A 7,571-nucleotide genomic window follows, 5' to 3' on the forward strand; every position below is an offset into this window, starting at 1 on the left:
CCTTCCTATCCGTCAGATATGAATCGGACGACCTATATTGCAGGATGGCAGGCACACCATCATCACCAACTCTGTTTTTTATAAGAGTAGTAGATATATAATATATATAAGGGATATATAAGATATAAGAAGTAGTGATAAAAATAAATATAAATAAACCTATAATAATAATAATAATAATAATAATAATAATAATAAGAGAGTAGAGATAGCAGGGACGTCAGGAAAGGATCGCGCGTGCGCGGGAAAAAGCGGTCGGGCGGGCGCTAGTTTTGGCGAGCGGCGTCCGGCGGGCTTTATAAAATCCAACACCCTCCCACCGCTCTATTCCTAGCCACCGCTCTCTCCCCACTCTTTCTCGTCTCGCCGCCGCCGCGTCGCCGGGAAACTTGGGGCTACCGCAGCGTCTGTGCGCACCCCTCCGGCGGCTTCTCCGCCGAGATCCTGTTCCACGAGATGCGCCTCGGCCTCGGCACTTTTGACACCGCCCATGAGGCGCCCACGTGTACGACGCGACGGCGTGGCGCCTCCATTGGCCTCGTAGGGAGATGAACTTCCCCGACATGCCGACGCGGGAGCGGGCGCAGGAGCTCGCGCCTCCGCCACGGCTTATCACCGAGGAGGATCGTCGCGACAACCGGAGGTGGGAGCTTCGTCTCGGCATCACGGAGATGGACGAGGAAGCCATGGCTCTATGGCGCCAACGCTTCCCGCAGGACATCATCAACGAGCGCGAGTTCTACACGCAAAGGAGGGCAGAGAGGGAGAAGAGGAGGGCGGAGTGAGCCGCCTATCGCGAGGACAGGCGTACGCGGAAGGTGGCCGCTCAATTCAACATCAAGCTACGAGCAGCGTCGCCCTCGGACCCCGACGACGATCGGTATGTTGACGCCTACATTGATATGTCGGAGGAGGACATCACCGAGGCAGAGTCGGACAACGGGGAGTAGTTGAACTATCTATTTTTCTATCTATCTATGCTATATCTACGATGAGAACTATCTATGTATCTATCAATGTGATACGTCTCCAACGTATCTATAATTTTTCATTGTTCCATGTTGTTATATTATCATTCCTAGATGTTTTATAATCATTTTATAGTCATTTTATATCATTTTTTGGTACTAACCTATTGACATAGTGCCAAGTGCCAGTTGCTGTTTTCTGCATGTTTTTACATCGCAGGAAATCAATACCAAACGGAGTCCAAATGCAGCCAAACTTTTTGTGGATTTTTTGGACCAAAAGACATCCAGTGGGCGGAGAAGCACCTGGGGGGGGGGGCTCCGAGGGGAGCACAACCCACCAGGGTGCGCCAGGGGGGCCAGGCGCGCCCTGGTGGGTTGTGCCCACCTCGGGTGCCCCTTGAACCGAATCTTTGCTCTATAAATACCCCAATATTACAGAAACCCTAGGGGAGTCGACAAAATCAATTCCAGCCGCCGGAGAGTCCGGAACCACCAAATCCAGTCTAGACACCATCACGGAGGGGTTCACCACTTCCATTGGTGCCTCTCCGATGATGCCTGGGTAGTTCTTTGTAGACCTACAGGTCCGTAGTTAGTAGCTAGATGGCTTCCTCTCTCTCGTGTAATTCTCAATACAATGGTCTCTTGGAAATCCATATGATGTAACTCTTTTGCGGTGTGTTTGTTGGGATCCGATGAACTTTGAGTTTATGATCAAATCTATCTTTTTATCCATGAAAGTTATTTGAGTCTTCTTTGATCTCTTATATGCACGATTGCTTATAGCCTCATATTTCTTCTCCGATATTTGGGTTTTGTTTGGCCAACTTGATCTATTTATCTTGCAATGGGAAGAGGTGCTTTGTAGTGGGTTCGATCTTACGGTGCTTGATCCCAGTGACAGAAGGGGAACTGACACGTATGTACCGTTGCTACTAAGGATAAAATGATGGGGTCTATTTCTACATAAATAGATCTTGTCTACATCATGTCATCGTTCTTATTGCATTACTTCATTTCTCCATGAACTTAATACACTAGATGCATGCTGGATAGCGGTCGATGTGTGGAGTAACAGTAGTAGATGCAGGCAGGAGTTGGTCTACTAATCTTGGACGTGATGCCTATATAATGATCATTGCCTAGATATCGTCATGATTATTTGAAGTTCTATCAATTGTCTAACAGTAATTTGTTCACCCACCGTTTGCTATTTTTCTCGAGAGAAGCCACTAGTGAAACCTACGGCCTCGGGTCACTTCTTTATTATATTTGCCTTTGCGATCTATTTTCCTTTGCTTTTATTTTCAGGTTTATTAAACCGAAAAGACAAAAATACCTTGCTGCAATTTATTTTATTTGGCGTTCGATCTATCAATATTTACAACTCTCTCACGTCCGTTTTCCAATTTCTGGTGCCGTTACCCGAAAGGGATTGACAACCCCTTTAACACGTCGCGTTGCGAGTATTTTTTATTTGTGTGCACGTGCTGTTTACATAGTGTTGCTTGGTTCTCCTACTGGTCCGATAACCTTGGTCTCATCACTGAGGGAAATTGTGGCACCCCGGCTCAGAGAAACCAGAACACCCCATATTCTAGCCCAGAAAGCTACGAGAAGTCTCTGGAATATGGCACTGCTTGACACAGAACAAATCAGCTCTTATTACAAAGGGTAATAAATATACGAGTCTGATGTTACAAAGAATCACATCAGCACGGCGACACTACGCCTGTGATACTACATTTGCTCTATGCTAGCAGCGGAACAACTCGTAGCAGCGGAATACTTCTAGCATCGGAACAACGACGAAGGTGGTGAACTCCACTCCGCAGGGACTCTGGCTGGGACACGATCTAGCTCGCAGGCATGGAAACCTCGACAAGCAATCAAGCAATCATGGCACCACGTGCAATCTGGCATGACACGCCAGGTCAGTACATTGAATGTACTTGCAAGCTCACAACAACCAAAAGCATCAAGGCAAAACAATAACATAGCATTAATAGGTTAATTAATTAACAGCTACCATGATATGCAAGTAACTAATAAGCATGATATGGAACTACTACAATACTGATAAATCACCATCTCAGATCTCAATAACCATCTCACTCTTGGCTATCCGGCCAAGCAATATACCATCTCGATCACCTCATGATCCAAAACATCCACGTGATCACCTCGTGACCACACCACAAACTGAATGATCATCCTCGAGATCATCCCAACATCATCATCAGCATCATGCCAAACTGTTACAGCTCACAATATCAACATATACATCACCTATACGTCATTCCGTCATGTGAGTGTTGAACGAACGGTGTGACCTAGTACGAACTTATGCCCATGACCGAGGACGCGGCTATCGATAGTTTAAACACACACACTCTGCAGAGGTAGCACACTTTATACACACCATAGAACCCATGGCCTCGCACTCCCATTCGGGTGAACCAACGGCGTTCCGACAAAACCGACCTACTGCCATGACACTCTCCCGGCCACTCCGACCAACACCCCTTTTGGGTTCAGTCCTGGGTGGCCCCAAGCCTACCAAAGGCATCAACGGCCACCGTCGTGGCAAAAAAAAGGTCCCAAACGGGGACAAAAACGGCTACATCAACTACGGGCACACAAGGCTTATGTCCGCCTACCTGATCAGGGTAGCGCGCGCCCATAACCTTCCCTCGTTGGAGGCACCGACGAGACGCATGACAGTAGACCGCATTAGGGCCTTCCCATAAAGGCAAATGTGGTTGCACTGGAAAAAGCCCGGTTCGGTGGCACCTGACCAACTTAACGACACAATTTATCCCCAAAGTATATCTGCGATAACTGCTACTCCGATATCATCTATCAACCTGTGATCCAAGTTATAAAGATGTCCAACAACTAATCTAAAGCATAACCTAGTCATATCAAAATACTCCGAGGATAACATGGCACTACTGGCATAAATCCAAGAACGATATAACTACTACTCCAATAGCAAGAACTATCTATCCAGCTAAGATCCACATGCAAGAACCATCTCCGAAATCATACTCCAATACATAATAGCAACTGGCATCATGATAAAAATAATTCTAACCATTACTAATCCAAAAGCAGCACGGCATCCAAACTAATACTCCAAAATATCATATCCAACAGCACCATGAAAATAATCATAAAAGCCACTAATAATCCAAAGGCAACATGGCATCCTCATAAGCTGCAAAATATTGGTCCTAGAACTCCAAACAATATCATGGCAAATAGCAAGATCAAACAATACTCCGAGAAATGCCATGAACAAATCACAAGTAGTTAAAACAATGTTTTAAACAAGTTCAAATAATTTAAACCATGCCACTGCATTGCAATCATGCAAATGGAGGTTGTGGCTTGCCTGGGGTGGAAGAAATCACCGGGAAAGAAGTGCGAGAAGCTCGCGAAAAGAACCACCGGAAAACGTTCTCTCTCGGAGGGGGATGATTAAGCACAAGGGAAAAATGGTCATTTTTAGAATGTTAAAACATGGTGAAAATGATACCAACAGAACGGTCTCAACGAGACGAAGAAGTGGGCTTTGGAATCACCTCATTTGGAGTTAGGATCAAAAAGTTATGAAGTGTTTTCTGCCAGGGACCTATCTGTAATGAAAATATTTTCAAACAGGCCTTGGATAGAAAAACAGAAAGCGTATTAGAAGGAATACGTTTCCTGGAAGTGAAAATGCATTTTGGGCTGAACTAGAAGAGGAATACGCTTTCGATAAGCAAAGACGTAATCCAGCAGATTACGCCTCCACTTATCCAGTGTGGCAAAGACGGGGCCAGCTTACCGAGCCACTGACGCGTGGGGCCGCAGGGCCCACTAGCTAGCTGGCGGGGTGACGGCATCGGCGTCGTCTCCAAGCTCCAGTGCCCGACGGGGCAGAGCAAGGGTGCGACTCCGGTGGCGCTTGCCGGCGCTACAGGCCACCATTCGCGGCGCCCGGACCACCGGCGTGCTAGGGAGGCGGAGCCTCGTCGGATGGACTGTGCCATGAACGCCGGAGACCGCGGGAAAGGACAAGGCGTCGGCCGGGTCGGCCACACTTGGGCGTGCGGCCAAGGTGCTCCGGCGACGAAAAGAAGAGGTGGAAGAGGCTCGGTGAGCAGTGGAATTTCCTCTGGTGGTGGTGGAAGGACGAGGGAGGGTGCATGGGGCTCCAATTTAGGCGAGGATCGCCGGCGGCCATGGCAGCGATGGGGTCGAGGAGGAGCCCTCAATCTCGGGGAAGTGGATGGGCGGGGCTAGAGGAGGTGCAGGAGATGAGTGGTGAGGTCGAGAGGCCTCGGGGTGGGCTTTTATAGCCAGGGGAGGGGAGTGCCGCGCTGTCGTCGCTGCCGACGCGTGGCCGGCGCTGCGGACGTGTGTGCACGCGCATGAGCTTGGAGGTAGGCGGCGGGAGAGGGCACAGGGAACGCTCACGAGACAGAGGGAGCCAAGAGAGTACGGGGAGGAAGGGACGAGGAGGAAGACGACGGTCGGCGCACTGTGCTCCCGTGGGCGTTCGGCGGCGAGCGTCGGTGAGGAAGCGGACGGAGGGGGAGAGGGGTCCACGGAGACGGCGATGACGAGAGTAAGACGCCAGACATGCTCATGCGCGTGAAGACGACGAGAGGGAGAAGGGCCAAAGCACAAATGACCACTGGACGCGGCCACTGCGCACAGAGCGCGTGCACAGGCATGCCAGCTGCGCGGTCACCACGAGACATTGCACAGGGAGCTCACGAGGGAATTGCAAACCTTGTCTATCGTGATGTTCTTACAAAATGGAGACTATGGGTATTAAAAACGTGAGAGAAGAGGCTCTGTGTCTGAGTTAAACATCGATTAAAGTTTGCTGTATCAAAATTGGACGTGCACTGCTGATCAACAGGGAGTTGATTGGTGCCAGTGGAGTTGTCTGGGGTGATTAGATTAAGAAGGACTATCGTCCTGTTAACTTTGAGAAGATCTGGATCAAGATTTAATATAGTTGCTAAGCAACTACCAAATTTGGTTAGAAACTAAATCAAGATGATGCACTCACATGAAGCATCAACTTGAGCTCAAATTTGGCATAGGATGATGATTTGGACAGATAAAGGTACTGTAAAAATTTCATACCAATTGGATTCACCAAAATGGTACTTCCTTCCCAGCTATTCTCTTTGTCCAGAAACTTGCAAAAATTCTAGAGGAATATTGGCTTGATGAATTAGTCCCAAAATTGGTGGAGAGAGGTTATTTGGGTAGGAGAACAATCTGGTAATTTCTCAGAATTAATGAAGCACTATAAACTATACTTGCTTCACAACCTGAAATTATTGCCAGAATCAAAGATTTGGTCCTGTGCTCACATAGAAGATATGATGGAGCTGAAATTTGGAGGAGTGTGATAATATGAGCACATGAAGGAGTGTGCAAAATTTCAACTCATTTGAATAACCCTAGCTAGTACTTCCTTCACAAAGCCTTCTATCTGACAGAAACTTTGAAAAATCACTGAGGAAGATTGGCTAGGCAAATAAAGTTGAATTTTGGCATGAGGCAATTATTTGGACATAAAAGAATGCCCAAAAAGTTTGGGAGAAAACAAGATTGGATAGGTGGCATTTCCTTCACAGAAAGCCACACTGGACAGAAATGAAGAATAATTATTGGGGAATTATTCTTGGGCTAGGACAGGAATGTTTGGGTATATTTGAGCAACATATGACCCAAAGAAATTATGAGAATTATTTGGGAATTTTTGGATGGACAGAAATATAGGTTGCTTCACAACCTAGGGTAGACAGGGTTATTCCTTTAATAGAAAAAGGAATATTCCTGAGAAAAAGAATTTTAGGGTTTGGTCAAACAGTGAAGTGACATGATCTTGAGAAAGTTTTGAGGATGATGAGTCACTTGGGAGAGGAAATGATGATGATCTCCCAGGTTGCAAGGCCACATATCCACTCGAAAAAGAAGAACAGAGCAAAAACCAATAAATCAAAGGAAAAAGAAAAGGGCCAAAAACCAGGCTGTTACAAACTTCCCCCCCTTAAAGAAATCTCGTCCTCGAGATTTGGTTGCTCAGGGAACAAGTATGACTTGAGGACACCGTTTCCAGCTCGGGTATCCATTTCCTTCATTTATTGTTCCCCCGAGAATTTCATATGATTTTCTTCCCTTGCTCTGGGGTAGTTTGCTTCACCTTTTCCCAATTTCTGATGGTTTTTGCTCATAAACCAAATCCTTTTGCTGACGTTGATTTTCTCATATCTGTGGTGATATCCAATGGATCTGATCATAAATTTCCTTTTCCATGAAAACTTTTTACTTCTGCTACCGGGTTACTCAAACAAATGCATGTCTTCTGGGTTCCATAAATGCTGAAAATCATGGCCATTTTCTGACGGGATCTGACTGATCATAGGTGGTACTGATTTTTCTTGATTTATTCCTTTGGCTCGAGTAAGGGGTATGTACCAAAGATTCGACTGCCTTTTGTCGTGAGCGATATAACGGGGTATGGGTTTATAGGTGTGTCATACCTCAAGTATTAACATCTTGGGGTTGTCCTAACAGGAGTGCTGGCGG

This window comes from Aegilops tauschii, chromosome 2 (genome assembly GCF_002575655.3).
Source record: "Aegilops tauschii subsp. strangulata cultivar AL8/78 chromosome 2, Aet v6.0, whole genome shotgun sequence".
Classification (NCBI taxonomy): Eukaryota; Viridiplantae; Streptophyta; class Magnoliopsida; order Poales; family Poaceae; genus Aegilops; species Aegilops tauschii.